At 37.6% G+C, this 13,340-nt stretch overlaps 1 non-coding gene across 1 annotated transcript; it reads left to right on the forward strand.

Annotated features, from left to right (window-relative positions):
* The first annotated feature begins 9,863 nt into the window (after positions 1-9,863).
* Positions 9,864-9,991, forward strand: LOC117073871. The gene has a single exon (XR_004433421.1). It is a non-coding gene; the product is annotated as a small nucleolar RNA SNORA25 (small nucleolar RNA).
* The last annotated feature ends 3,349 nt before the right edge of the window (positions 9,992-13,340 follow it).

Below are 13,340 nucleotides of genomic sequence, written 5' to 3' on the forward strand. Positions count from 1 at the left end.
AATTGCTTTGTAATGAGGCTTCTAAGAATTTCTTCTTTTCTTTATGAGTTAAAAATAACACAAGTTTAACCATGTATAATTGGATAGCAGAATGGCTAAACTTAGTGGCGATGTAAACAAGAAATGCACGTAATAATCTACACTAAGTGCCTTGGACCATGCTGTTAAAGTCCCTGTCTGCACTAAAGGGTCACACCGTCAACAGACACATCACTTTCTGGTCATTGTAAGAACAGTCTTACCTTGGCAACTAAGCCAACTAGGTCAATGTGACCTTTAAATAGGTTTAGTCCAAACAAATGTAAATAATTCAATATTGCACCCAGTTTAAGTCTTCTCCCATTCTCTAGAATCAAGTCTAACTCATTGGCTGGAGCACAAAGAAGGGAAGCATGGTCTGTTACCTCACTGTGTTCTTTGTTATTGTTGTTTTCAATAAATGAAAAAATTATATAATACAAATTAAATTATCCAATAAAAATAGAAGAAAATTAGACATCAGTTACAGCAAGAAATTTGGGGAGACTAAAAAATATGTGGAAACAAGAATGCAAACTTTTTTTACTATAAGTTATTGGAGTACCGGTGGTATTTGGTTATATGAGTAAGTTCTTTAGTGGTGATTTGTGAGATTTTGGTGCACCCATCACCTGAGCAGTATACACTGCACCACATTTTTAGTCTTTTATCTCTCGCCCCCTCCCACTCTTCCTCCCCTAAGTCCCCAAAGTCCATTGTATCATTCTTATGCCTTTGCATCCTCCTAATTTAGCTCTCACGTATCAGTGAGAACATATGATGTTTGGTTTTCCATTCCTGAGTTACTTCACTTGAAATAATAGTCTCTGATCTCATCCAGATCACTGCAAATGCTGTTAATTCATTCCTTTTTATGGCTGCATAGTATTCCATTTTAGGTATATATATATATATATATATATATATATAGAGAGAGAGAGAGAGAGAGAGGAGAGAGAGAGAGAGAGACACAGTTTCTCTCTCTCTATATATAGAATATATATAACCACAGTTTATATATACACATATATACATTATATACATTATATATATACATTATATGTGTGTGTGTGTATATATACACACACAAGGACAGTTTGTTTACCCACTTGTTGATTGATGGGCATTTGGGTTGGTTCCACGATTTTGCTATTGTGAATTGTGCCACTATAAACATGCATGTGCAAGTATCTTTTTCAAATAACAACTTCTTTCCCTCTGGGTAGATAACCAGTAGTGGGATTGCTGGATCAGATGGTTCTTTAAGGAATCTCCAGACTGTTTTCCATAGCAGCTGTGCTAGTTTACATTCCCACTAGCAGTGTAGAGGTGTTGCCTGTTCACCGCATCCATACCAATATCTACAGTTTTTTTATTTTTTTGATTATGGCCTTTCTTGCAAGAGTAAGGTGGCATCACATTGTGGTTTTGATTTGCATTTCCTTGATCATTAGTTACGTTGAACATTCTTTCGTATGTTTGTTGGCCATTTGTATATCTTCTTTTGAGAATTGTCTATTCATGTCCTTAGCCCACTTTTTGATGGGGTTGTTCGTTTGTTTCTTACTGATTTGTTTGAGTTCGTTGTAGATTCTAGATATGAGTCCTTTGTCAGATCTATAGATTGTGAAGATTTTCTCCCACTCTGTGGGTTGTCTGTTTACTCTGATAACTGTTCCTTTTGTCACGAAAAAGGTATTTAGTTTAATTAGGTCCCAGCTATTTATCTTTGTTTTTATTGCATTTGCTTTTGGGTTCTTGGTCATAGAATCCTTGCCTAAGCCAAAGTCTAGGAGGGCTATTCCATGTTACCTTCTAGAATTTTCATAGTTGCAGGTCTTAGGTTTAAGTCTTTAATCCATTGAGTTGATTTTGTATAAGGTGAGAGATGAGGGTCTAGTTTCATTCTCCTACATGTGGCTAGCCAATTATCCCAGAACCATTTGTTGAAAAGGGTGTCCTTTTGCCACTTTATGTTTTTGTTTGCTTTTTCGAAGATCAGTTGGCTGTTAGTATTTGAGTTTATTTCTGGGTTCTCTATTCTGTTCCATTGATCTATATGCCTATTTTTATACCAGTATCACGCTGTTTTGGTGACTATGGCCTTATAGCATAGTTTGAAATCAGGTAGTGTGATGCCTTCAGATGTGTTCTTTTTGCTTAGTCTTGCTTTGGCTATGCAGGCTCTTTTTTGGTTCCATATGAATTTTAGAATTCTTTTTTCTAACTCTGTGAATAAAGCTGGTATTTTTATGGGGATTGTGTTGAATTTTTAGTTTGGTTTTGGCAGTATGGTCATCTTCACAATATTGATTCTACCCATCCATGAGCATGAGACGTGTTTCCATTTGTGTCGATCATGATTTCTTTCAGCAGTGTTTTATAGTTTTCCTTGTAGAGGTCTTTTGACTCCTTGGTTAGGTATATTCCTAAGTATTTTATTTTATTTTATGTTATTTTATTGCAGCTATTGTAAAAGGGGTTGAGTTCTTGATTTGATTCTCTGCTTGGTTGCTATTTGTGTATAAAAGATCTACTGATTTGTGTACATTGATCTTGTATCGGAAACTTTGCTGAATTCTTTTATCAGTTCTAGGAGTTTTCTGGAGGAGTCCTGAGGGTTTTCAGGATAAGCAATCATATCATCAGCAAATAGTGACAGCTTGACTTCCTCTTTACCAGTTTGGATGCCCTTTATTTCTTTCTCTTGTTTGATTGCTCTGGCTAGGAATTACATTACTATGCTGAAGAGGAGTGGTGAGAGTGAGCATCCTTGTCTTTTTCCAGTTCTCAGAGGGAACGCTTTCAACTTTTCCACATTCAGTATTATGTTGACTGAGGGTTTGTCATAGATGGCTTTTATTAAATTAAGGTATGTCCCTTGTGGCAGTTTTACTGAGAGTTTTAATCATAAAGGGATACTGGATTTTGTCGAATGCTTTTTCTGCATTTACTGAGATGATCATGTGATTTTTGTTTTTAATTCTGTTTATGTGGTATATCACATTTATTTACTAGCGTGTGTTAAACCATCCGTGCATCCCTGCTATGAAACACACTTGATCGTAGTGGATTATCTTTTTCATATGTTGTTAGATTTGGTTAGCTAGTATTTTGTTAAGAATTTTAGTATCAATGTTCATCAAGGATATTGGTCTGTAGTTTTCTTTATGGTTATGTCCTTGCCTGGTTTTGGTAATAGGGTGATGCTAGGTTCATAAAATCAATTAGGGAGGGTTCCTTCTTTCTCTCTTGTGAAATAGTGTTGAGAGCATTGGTACTAATTCTTCTTTGAATGTCTGGTAGCATTCTTCTGTGAATCGTCTAGTCTTGGACTTTTTTATTGGTAATTTTGTTAATTACCATTTCAATCTTGCTGCCTGTTATTGGTCTGTTCAGGGTATCAAATTCTTATTGATTTAAGTTAGGAGGGTTGTATTTTTCCAGGAATTCATCCATCTCTTTTAGGTTTTCTAGTTTATGTGCATAAAGGTGTTTATAGTAGTCTTGAATGATCTTTTGTATTTCAGTGCTGTCGGTTGTAATATCTTCTGTTTTGTTTCTTAGTGAGGTCATTTGCATTTTGGATTTTCTCTCTTCTTGGTTAATCTTGCCAAGGTCTAGCAATTTTATTTATCTTTTCAAAAAAACAGTTTTTTGTTTTATTTATCTTTTTTTGTTTTGTTTTAAATTTCATTTAGTTCTGCTCTGATCTTGGTTATTTCTTTTCTTCTGCTCGGTTTGGGTTTGGTTTGTTCTTATTTCTCTGGTTCCTTGAGTTGTGACCTTAGAACGTCAGTTTGTGCTCTTTCAGTTTTTTGGATGTAGGCACTTAAGGCTATGAACTTTCCTCTTAGGACTGCCTTTGCTATATCCCAGAGGTTTTTATAGGTTGTGTCATTATTGACATGCAGTTTGAAGAATGTTTTAATTTCTGTCTTGATTTTGTTTTTGACTCAATGCTCATTCAGGAGCACTGTGGTCTGAGAGAGTGCTTGATATAATATCAATTTTCTTAAGTTTATTGAGGCTCGTTTTATGGCCTATTATATGGTCTATCTTGGAGAAAGTTCCATGCACTGTTGAATAGAATGTGTGTTCTGCAGTTGAATAGAACAGGTGGATGAAATTTTCTGTATATATCTGTTAAGTCCATTTGTTCCAAAGTATAGTTTAAATCCATGGTTCCTTTGCTGACTTTCTGTCTTGAGGACCTGTCTAGTGCTGTCAGTGGAGTATTGAAGTCCCCCACTATTATTGTGTCTATCTCATTTCTTAGGTTTATTAGTAATTGTTTTTATAAATTTGGGAGCTCCGTTGTTAGGCATGTATATGCTTAGGATTATGATAATTTCCTGTTGGACAAGGCCTTTTACCATTATATAATGTCCCTCTTTGTCTCTTTTAACTGCTGTTGCTTTAAAATTTATTTTGTCTGATTTAAAAATAGCTACCCCTGCTTACTTTTGGTGTCTATTTGCATGGAATGCCTTTTCCCACCCCTTTACTTTAAGTTTATGTGAGTCCTTATGTGTTAAGTAGGTCTTCTGAAGGCAGCAGATACTTGGTTGGTGAGTTCTTATCCACTCTGTGGTTCTGTATCTTTTAAGTGGAGCATTTAGGCCATTCACATTTAATGTTAATATTGAAATGTGAGGTTGCATTCATCATGCTTTTTGTTGTCTGTGTCCTTTTGTTTTTTGTTTTGTTTTGTTTTTGCTTTTTAATATGTATTTTTGTTTTATAGGTCCTGTGTGATTTATGCTTTAAAGAGGTTCTGTTTTGATGTATTTCCAGGATTTGTTTTGAGATTTAGAGCTCCTTTTAGCAGTTCTTGTAATGGTGGCTTGCTAATGGCAAATTTTCTCAGCATTTATCTGAAAACAACTATATCTTTCCTCCATATATGATGCTTAGTTTCACTGGATACAAAATTCTTGGCTGATAATGGTTTTGTTTGAGGAGGCAGAAGATAAGGCCCCAATCCCTTCTAGCTTGTAGGGTTTCTGCTAAGAAATCTATTAATCTGATAGCTTTTCCTTTATACATTGCTTGGTGCTCTGTCTCACAGCTCTTCAGATTCTTTCTTTTGTCTTAACTTTGGGTAATCTGATGACAATATGACTAGGCAAAGATCTTTGTGTGATGCATTTTCCAGGTGTTCTTTGTACTTCTTGTATTTGGATGTATAGGTCTCCAGCAAGGCCAGGGAAGTTTTTCTTGGTTATTCCCCTGAATATGTTTTCTAAGCTTTTAGAGTTCTCTTCTTCCTCAGGAACATCAATTATTCTTAAGTTTGGTAATTTAGCATAATCCCAGACTTCTTGGAGACTTTGTTCATATTTTTTTATTCTTTTTTCTTTGTATTTGTTGGTTTCAGTTAATTAGAAGACCTCGTCTTCAAACTCTAAATTTCTTTCTTCTACTTGTTGAGTTCTATTTCTGAGACTTTCTAAAAGTGTGTCCAAAGTCTCCTGATTTTTTAATTTTTTTTAAGCTATCTATTTCCTTGAATATTTTTCCCTTCACTTCTTGTATCATTTTTTGAATTTCCTTGCAATGGGCTTCACATTTCTCTGGTCCCTTCCTGATTAACTTAATAACTAACCTCCCAAATTGTTTTATAGGTATATCAGGGATTTCTTCTTAGTTTGGATCCACTGCTGGAGAACTAGTGTAATTTTTGGGGGGTGTCGAAGAGCCTTGTTTTGTCATATTACCAGGGTTGTTTTTCTGGTTTCTTCTGATTTGGGTAGGCTCCATCAGAGGGAGGGTTTAGAGCTGAAGGCTGTTGTTCAGATTCTTTTGTCCCATGGGGTGTTCCTTTTATGTAGTGTTCTGCCCCTTTTCCTTTGGATGTGGCTTCCTGTGAGCCGAACTGCAGTGATTGTTTTCTCTCTTCTGAGTCTAGCCACCCAGCGAGTCTGCCCAACTCTGGGTTGGTACTGGGGGATGTCTGCACAGAATCCTGTGATATGAACCGTCTATGAGTCTCTCAGCTGTGGATACTAGTGCCTGTTCCAGTGAAGATGACTGGGGGAGTACAATGTACTCCATGGGGGTCCTCAGTTTTGGTGGTTTAATGGTCTATTTTAGTGCTGGTTGGACTCCTGCCAGGAGGTGATGCTTTCCAGTAAGCATCGGCTGCAGTAATGTGGAGAGGGACTGGAGGTGGGTTAGACCCTAGAACTCCCAAGATTACATGTCCTTTGTCTTCAGCTACCAGGGTGGGTAGGGAAGGACCATCAGGTGGGGGCAGGGCTAGGCATGTTTGAGCTCAGACTGTCCTTAGGCGAGTCTTGCTGCTGCTGCTGTGGAGGATGGGGGTGAGATTCCCAGGTCACTGGAATTGTGTACCTAGGAAGATTATGGCTGCCTCTGCTGAGTCATGCAGATTGTCAGGGAAGTGGGGGAAAGCAAGCAGTCACAGGCCTCATGCAGTTCCCACACAAACCAAAGGGCCAGTCTCACTCCCATCATGCACCCCCCAACAACCACCAGTCTGTTTTCAGGTGGAAGGTATGTTGGGCTTGAAAATTTGCCCTAGGCTTACCTGCCTCCCAGCTGTGAAAGAAAAGATTTTGGTTATTCCCCCTCCTGTGGAGTCTGCACACCAGATTTGCACCCTTCCTGGAGTTCTGGTCAGGAGGCTTCTCACCCTCTTCAAATTGTTACAAAGTTCAGTTGGAGATTTCCTTCTCCCTGTGGAGGTTTGCCTCCTATTCCTCTGGTCACCCTCCTGATGGATCCCTGGGATGCCAAGCAGGAATGGCCTACTCAGGGGCGCAGTGAGTTCCCAGGGCCTTTCTGCTACTTTCTCTACCCCTGTATTTCGCTTGGCTCTCTAAATTGACTCAGCTCCACATAAAGTCAGAAACTCCTCCTGCAAACAGACTTTCAACTTCTCCAGTGGAGGTGTGTGTTTGGGAGAGGAGGGTATCCCTTTCCCACTTCTACAGTTGGGGCACTCACGGTATTTGGAGTGTCTCCTGGGTCCTACAGGAGCAGTCTGCTTCCTTCAGAGGGTCTGTAGATCCTCTCGAGATTGCTGGTTTGTTCTTGCAGTCAGTCTGAAGCTACAATTCACAATGCGAACTTTCGCAAGCTGCTCTGTTTGGAGCTGCAATCTAGTCCTGCCTCCCGTCCACCTGAGGAGTTCAACAGTGGACTGTGTGGGATCGAAAGACACCAGAGAACTGCCAGGCCTGTGGGCCTTGAGCCCCATCCATACAAAGGGATTGTACTGCCTACCTCACTGTGTTCTATATCTCCACCTAGTCATCCTCAATTTATCATCTTCTGAGTCTTCCAAGGTCAAGGCAGGAGAAGGGGTTATGTGCGGAGTTGCGTAAAAAGAAAAAAACAGGTGTAATCGATGCTCATTTTGTTCTCTTTTAGTCCTCAATACCTTGTGAGGGGTTCGCATGCTAAATGCTGAATTGTCCGTGGAGCACAGGTGGGATCTTTTGGGTCGCCATTGAATAACTGTATTGCATCACTTTCTAGTTAGCAACTCAGCTCTTGCCCACATCGGTTCATCTCACCACTTACTGCTCTTACTGCTAGGGTTCCCCTGCCATGACAGAGAGCCCTTTTAGTCCAAGAAAGACAGATGAAGATGCTTGAGCTTGCCACTTTTTGTAGTATCCACTTCCCACATAGGAAACTAGTGTGTCTTTACTGAAGGTGGGCTGACTCTTGCTGCCCTCTCTGTGGTCAAACTTCTGCCTTGAAAAAAAATTGCAAGACAGAAACTCTAAAATTCCAAAGGATACAAGCTGAAGCTCCTAAGACTTTTCTTACCATTCTCTACTCAGGTGGCAGCAGGTATGGACCTGTGCACGAATGCAGCTCAGCAGGCATCCAGCCAGGGTTAGCAATGCCAGTTCTTATGCCATCCTTAATCTCTAAAAGTAGTTCTTTTTGGAGTATAATAATGATTTAAAGGAATGGCAGCCTTTCCCTTTCCTTCAGATATGGGATGGGGTGGAAAATAAACTAGAATGGCTCACTTTCTGCCAACTTTCCCCTTCAACAAAATTAGGATGTTAGCTTTTGTACATTGCATAGAATGTTGAATATGACAGTAGTAAGACCAATTTGGCTACCTCTTAGCAAACTCAAGAGAGGGGAGTATGACAGTTTTTTGGCTGTTTTGATTAGAATGTGGAAATACTTATACTTGTTGTCCACAGCATGGGTCTTTATCCAAATTTTAAAATGCAGGAAAGGTCCCATTCAACATATTATGACACGTGGTCTTTAAAAGTTTCAGAGAGGCACAAAGAAGAAAATTAAAATCACCTGCAATTTCTCCATTGCTAGTTTTTGTGTCAATGTCCATTATCTTTTCTAGCTACATATAAATAAATCTACATAAATATATGTGTTCAGAATCATATTTTATAAATCTGTTTAATCTCTGATTTTTCTACCTGAATTTATTAAAATAAAATTTATTGTTCTCATAAAGCATAATCTTCAGTGATGCATAGGTTTGCATTATTTTACAACAGTTGCAAAAACAAAGACATATTGCTTTTGGTGCTTATGTAATCCTTTGGTGAATACCTTGGCTATTTAATTCATTTATCAAATATATTTTGAGTGCCACTGTGTGCCAGGAACATTAGGAACAAGACAAATATGGCACGACTTTGTTAGAAGAAAGGGGCAAGAGGAAACTTTGGGGTTATGAATGTGTTCCCTATCTTTATTGTAATGGTGGTTTCACGGCTGTATCCATATATGTGAAAACTTAAGAAATTTTATACTTTTAATATGTGCAATTTATTGTGCCTCATTTATACTTTTATAATGCTGCTTAAAAAGGAAAAAATATCTACTGGGAGAAGACAATGTTTTTTAAGTATATTTAAATACAATACGCATCTTGAAGTCAAACTACAGTTTAATATGGAAGCACATAACAGGAAGTTCTAACCTAGTTTTGGAGAGGGTATCAGAGAATGTGTCCCTGACATTTTAGAGCAGAACAAAGCATGAATAGGAACTAGTTAGGTAATAAGATGGGCAAAACAAGGGGATGGTGGGGAAAGAATTCTACACAAAAGAGACTTTCAGAGTTCCATGATCCTGAATTGTGAAAAAAGAAAATGAAAAGTACAATGATCTAAAAGAAGGGGACGATGAAGGTGATTTAAGAGAAACACATAGAATAGTGAGAAATGAAAGTAAAGAATGAGGCAGGGACCAAAGTCTAAAGGAAAGATTTCCTGAATCACATTATATCCGAAGAGCAAAGAATATTAAGCAAGTCCATAGTAATATAGGATTTGTGTGTGTGTGTGTTTAAATATCACTGTGCCTATTATGTGAGGGAATGGCTATGTGTATGGGGGAGTTGAACATAATTGAATTAGTGTTGCTACATTGTGCACTGTTGGGGGTAGGTGTGTCATAAGACCACTGCATTCATTTAGTCATATCTGAGATTGTGATTTGAACTAGATTAGTTTCATTGATATTGGCCATAATAGGCATTTAGGTGGCAGACTTGATCAGACTTGGTAATTGATTGTATATGGTAGGGGAGGAAAGGGGACATATATAATAAATCCCAAGTTTTCGGTTAGAAAAACTGGTGGTACCTTTTATTGAGATTGTTAATACTGGAAATAAAACAAGAGTGAAGGAAAGGAATGTATTCAGTTGTAGATACTTTAAATTTGAGATGTCTGTGTGATAATTGAGTAGGGAACTAAAGTAAGCAGTTGTATATACTTGTAACCAAGCAGGTGGGCTTGGGATATGGTTTTCAAGAGATTTCAGAGTAGATATGATTGCTTAGAGAGTGAAAAATGGTGTGGTTTTAGATGGAGTCTTTGTTATTTTAAAGAGGGCTCATGGGACCATGAAACCAAGAGCTCTTAATGCTGTGACCAAAGACTGAAGTTCTCTATAGGTTGCCAAGGCACTCAGTGGTGCTATGTTTTCCTGAGGAGATGTAAGACTTGGAAAAAGAAAAAAAAATAGACTGAGTCTCAAGAAACTCTAACATTTCCTATTTTGGTAGAAAGGGAGGAGTAAGCAAAGGAGTCTGAGAAGAATCAGTCAAAGATATAATAATAAGTCCAGTGGTATTTAAAGAGCTAAGAGGTTGCTAGTGAAAAGTAAGAGGAAGACTAAGAATTGTCCTCCATTTGACTTAGTGCATGGGACTGGATTATATTCCTATTGCTGCTGTAATAAATTAGCACATATTTGGCAGCTTAAAACAATACAAATTTATTCTCTTCCAGTTCTGGAGACCAGAAGTCTGGAATCAGCTTTACTGGATTGAAGGTGTTGGCAGGGCGGATTCTTTCTGAAGCCTCTAGGGCAGAATCTGTTTCTTTGCCTTTACTAGCTTTAAATATATATATATATATTATATATATATATTATATATATAAAATATCTATATATATAATATATCTATAAATAATATTATAGATATGTAATGTATATAAAATAATATTTATAGATATATATTATTTTAATCGCTTTTGGGGTATAAGTGCTTTTGAAATACATGGATGAATTCCGTACTGGTAAATTCTGAGATTTTAGCACACCTGTCATTTCTTCATTTATTTGCCGTTTCTAGCCTCAAAAGATTGGCTGCAATTTTTGGCTCCTGACCTTCCTCATATCACTACAACTTCTTTTTTTTTTTTTCTTTTTTTCCTGAGACAGGGTCTCACTCTGTTGCCCAGGCTGAAATGAAGTGGCATGATCATGGCTCACTGCAGTTTCAACCTCCTGGGCTCAAGCAGTCCTTCTACCTCAGCCTCCCAAGTAGCTGGGAAAAGTGGTGTGCTCCACCCTGCCTGGCAATTTTTTTTTTTTTTTTCAGAGATGAGGTCTGATTGTGTTGCCCAAGCTTGGCTTGAATGCCTGGGCTCAAGCAATACTCCCCCCTTGGCCTCACAAAGTGCTGGGATTACTGTAAGCCACAACACCCAGCCCCAACCTCTTTCTTATGTCATATCTCCTGCTACTCTCCTGTAGCGACTTTTCCCTCTGCCTCTCTATTTTAAGGCCATATGTGACTACATCGTTTGACCCACCTGCATAATCCAGACTATCCTCCCCATCTTAAGATCTTAGATTTAATCATATTTGCAAAGTCCCTCTTGCCATTTAAGGTAACATATTAACAGAATCTCAGAATTAGAACATGAGCATTTGGAGAGGGGGTATTATTCAACCTACCACAGAGGTCATTGTAGAAATATTACAAAATTAATGTATTTCAAGTTAAAGAGGGCGTGGTAGTAAGAGGTGAGAACAATGGAGAAAGCATGTGTAACCAATTTTGTAAAATTTTGCCATAATTTGGGAGGAAAGAGGAAAATTAGAAGATAGGAGATAAATGTGTTGGAGGAGGGCTTTTGATTATAGTGGGAAACACTGAATGTGTTTAAATGCTGATGGGAAAAATCTAAAGAGCATCAGAGGGTGAAGATAGAGGAAGAGAAGAGTTAACAGGTGTTCAAGTTTTCTGATAAAAGCTGAGGGGCTGCAGTGAGGATCGTGGAAGGAACAAGCATCTTTATTTACTCAGAAGTATTTTTGAAGCAATTTGAGTGTGGAATACTGTAATTGGGGGACAGCTTCTTTTTTATGCTTTTGAATTTAGTATTGATTAACTTTTAAAACACAGTACATAGCTATTTATTTATTTTATGATTTACATTTTTATTAAAATTAAGATTATTACTCTATTTTCTTTTTATATTATTTTTTCCAAAGAAAATATTTTTAAAAACCCAAACTGTGTCTCCGAGAAGTCTCAAATGAACAGCAAAATTCTTACTGAAGAAGGCTATAGTTTTATCGATTCTGCATAATCGCTCTTCTTCATATTTTACATTTCAATTTTTTTCTAACTTTGTGTTGGTTTGGATTCTCTGTCAGACTTTACTAAACTATACTATCAAGTGAGCTATACTGAATGTGTTACTGTTTCCAAAAGTTTATACTTAACATTCGCATCACTGTTTTTTCCTCCCTTTCTTTCCATGGTCTTTTCTGTACATACAAAATACAACAGATCATGGCTTCCACTGAGAGTTCCAGGTAGAGCATTTCCAGTTTCCTATAATTGGTGCCTGCCATACCTGCTCACTGAACATTATGTAAATTATGGCAGAGACCAAGAACCCAGAGGGGTGTGTTTGTGTGAATGAATGTGCATGTGAATTAGTGTGAGTGTGTGAATGGGGTGTGTGTGTGCAAGTGGTGTCTGTGAATGTGTGAATGATGTATTTGTAAAAATTAATGTAAGTGTGAATGGGGTGTGCAAATGTCTATGACTAGCGTGTGTGCAAACATGTATGAATAAATGTGAGTGTGTGAATGCTGAATGTGCATGTTGATGTGGAGAGGATAACTATACGATTTTAGTAACAATTTTCAAATTAGAAGCTGTCTTACCAACTTTAGTGTAGATGATACAGATTTTATTTTTGACAATTCAATTTCATACAATTATTGAACATTTATTGTTCGAAAGATATGGTACTAGGGACTGCTAAGGAAAACAGTTTTGTTCCCAAGAAGTAAAAAATCTACTGGCAAAGTGGTAGGAAAAAAGAAGGGAGACAAACTGAGTAACTAAAAATAGAGGAAAATGTGATAGTGGCCTAGGGTCTAGTTTAGCTTGGTTGGGCAGATGCAGCCTCTCTGAGGACGTTGCTTTTCAAGCTAAGACCTGACTATCAGAGTTATCCAACCAGGATGATGAATGGAATGTTATATATCCTAAGGATATTGGAAAATATTATGAAGGTTCAGAGAAGTTAGCAATCTAATTTGGTTTTGGGGTTCAGAAAGGTTTCAGATAAGACATGACATTTCAGAAAGGTAGAACATAACAGAGAGGAATAGAAGGTAAAGGGATCAACGGAGTTGTGGGAATAAGCCTAGTTTTGGCACCAACATGGAGAGAAAAAGTAGTGAGGCCAAGAAGCAGAAAGCAGTCCATTTTGCTTGAAGTTGAGGGTTGAATTTTGTGAAATAAAGTGGAAGAGGTACTTGATATCATGTTTTGGAGGATCTTAAATGACTGTATCAAAAATCTGTATTTTAAAGTGCACATCATAGCAACATTAAAAGTACAGAAAAATAACATAATTGAAATTATAATGAGAGCTGCCTTTATTTAACAGCCACTGTCGGCCAAACACTAAAAGAGGTATATAACCTCTTTTTATACACTCCTTAGAGAACTGTAGAATTATATACACACACACACACACACACACACACATACACATACACACACACACACACACACACACACACACATATATATA

This window comes from Trachypithecus francoisi, unplaced genomic scaffold, assembly GCF_009764315.1.
Source record: "Trachypithecus francoisi isolate TF-2019V2 unplaced genomic scaffold, Tfra_2.0 Lachesis_group4, whole genome shotgun sequence".
In the NCBI taxonomy this organism is placed as follows: domain Eukaryota; kingdom Metazoa; phylum Chordata; class Mammalia; order Primates; family Cercopithecidae; genus Trachypithecus; species Trachypithecus francoisi.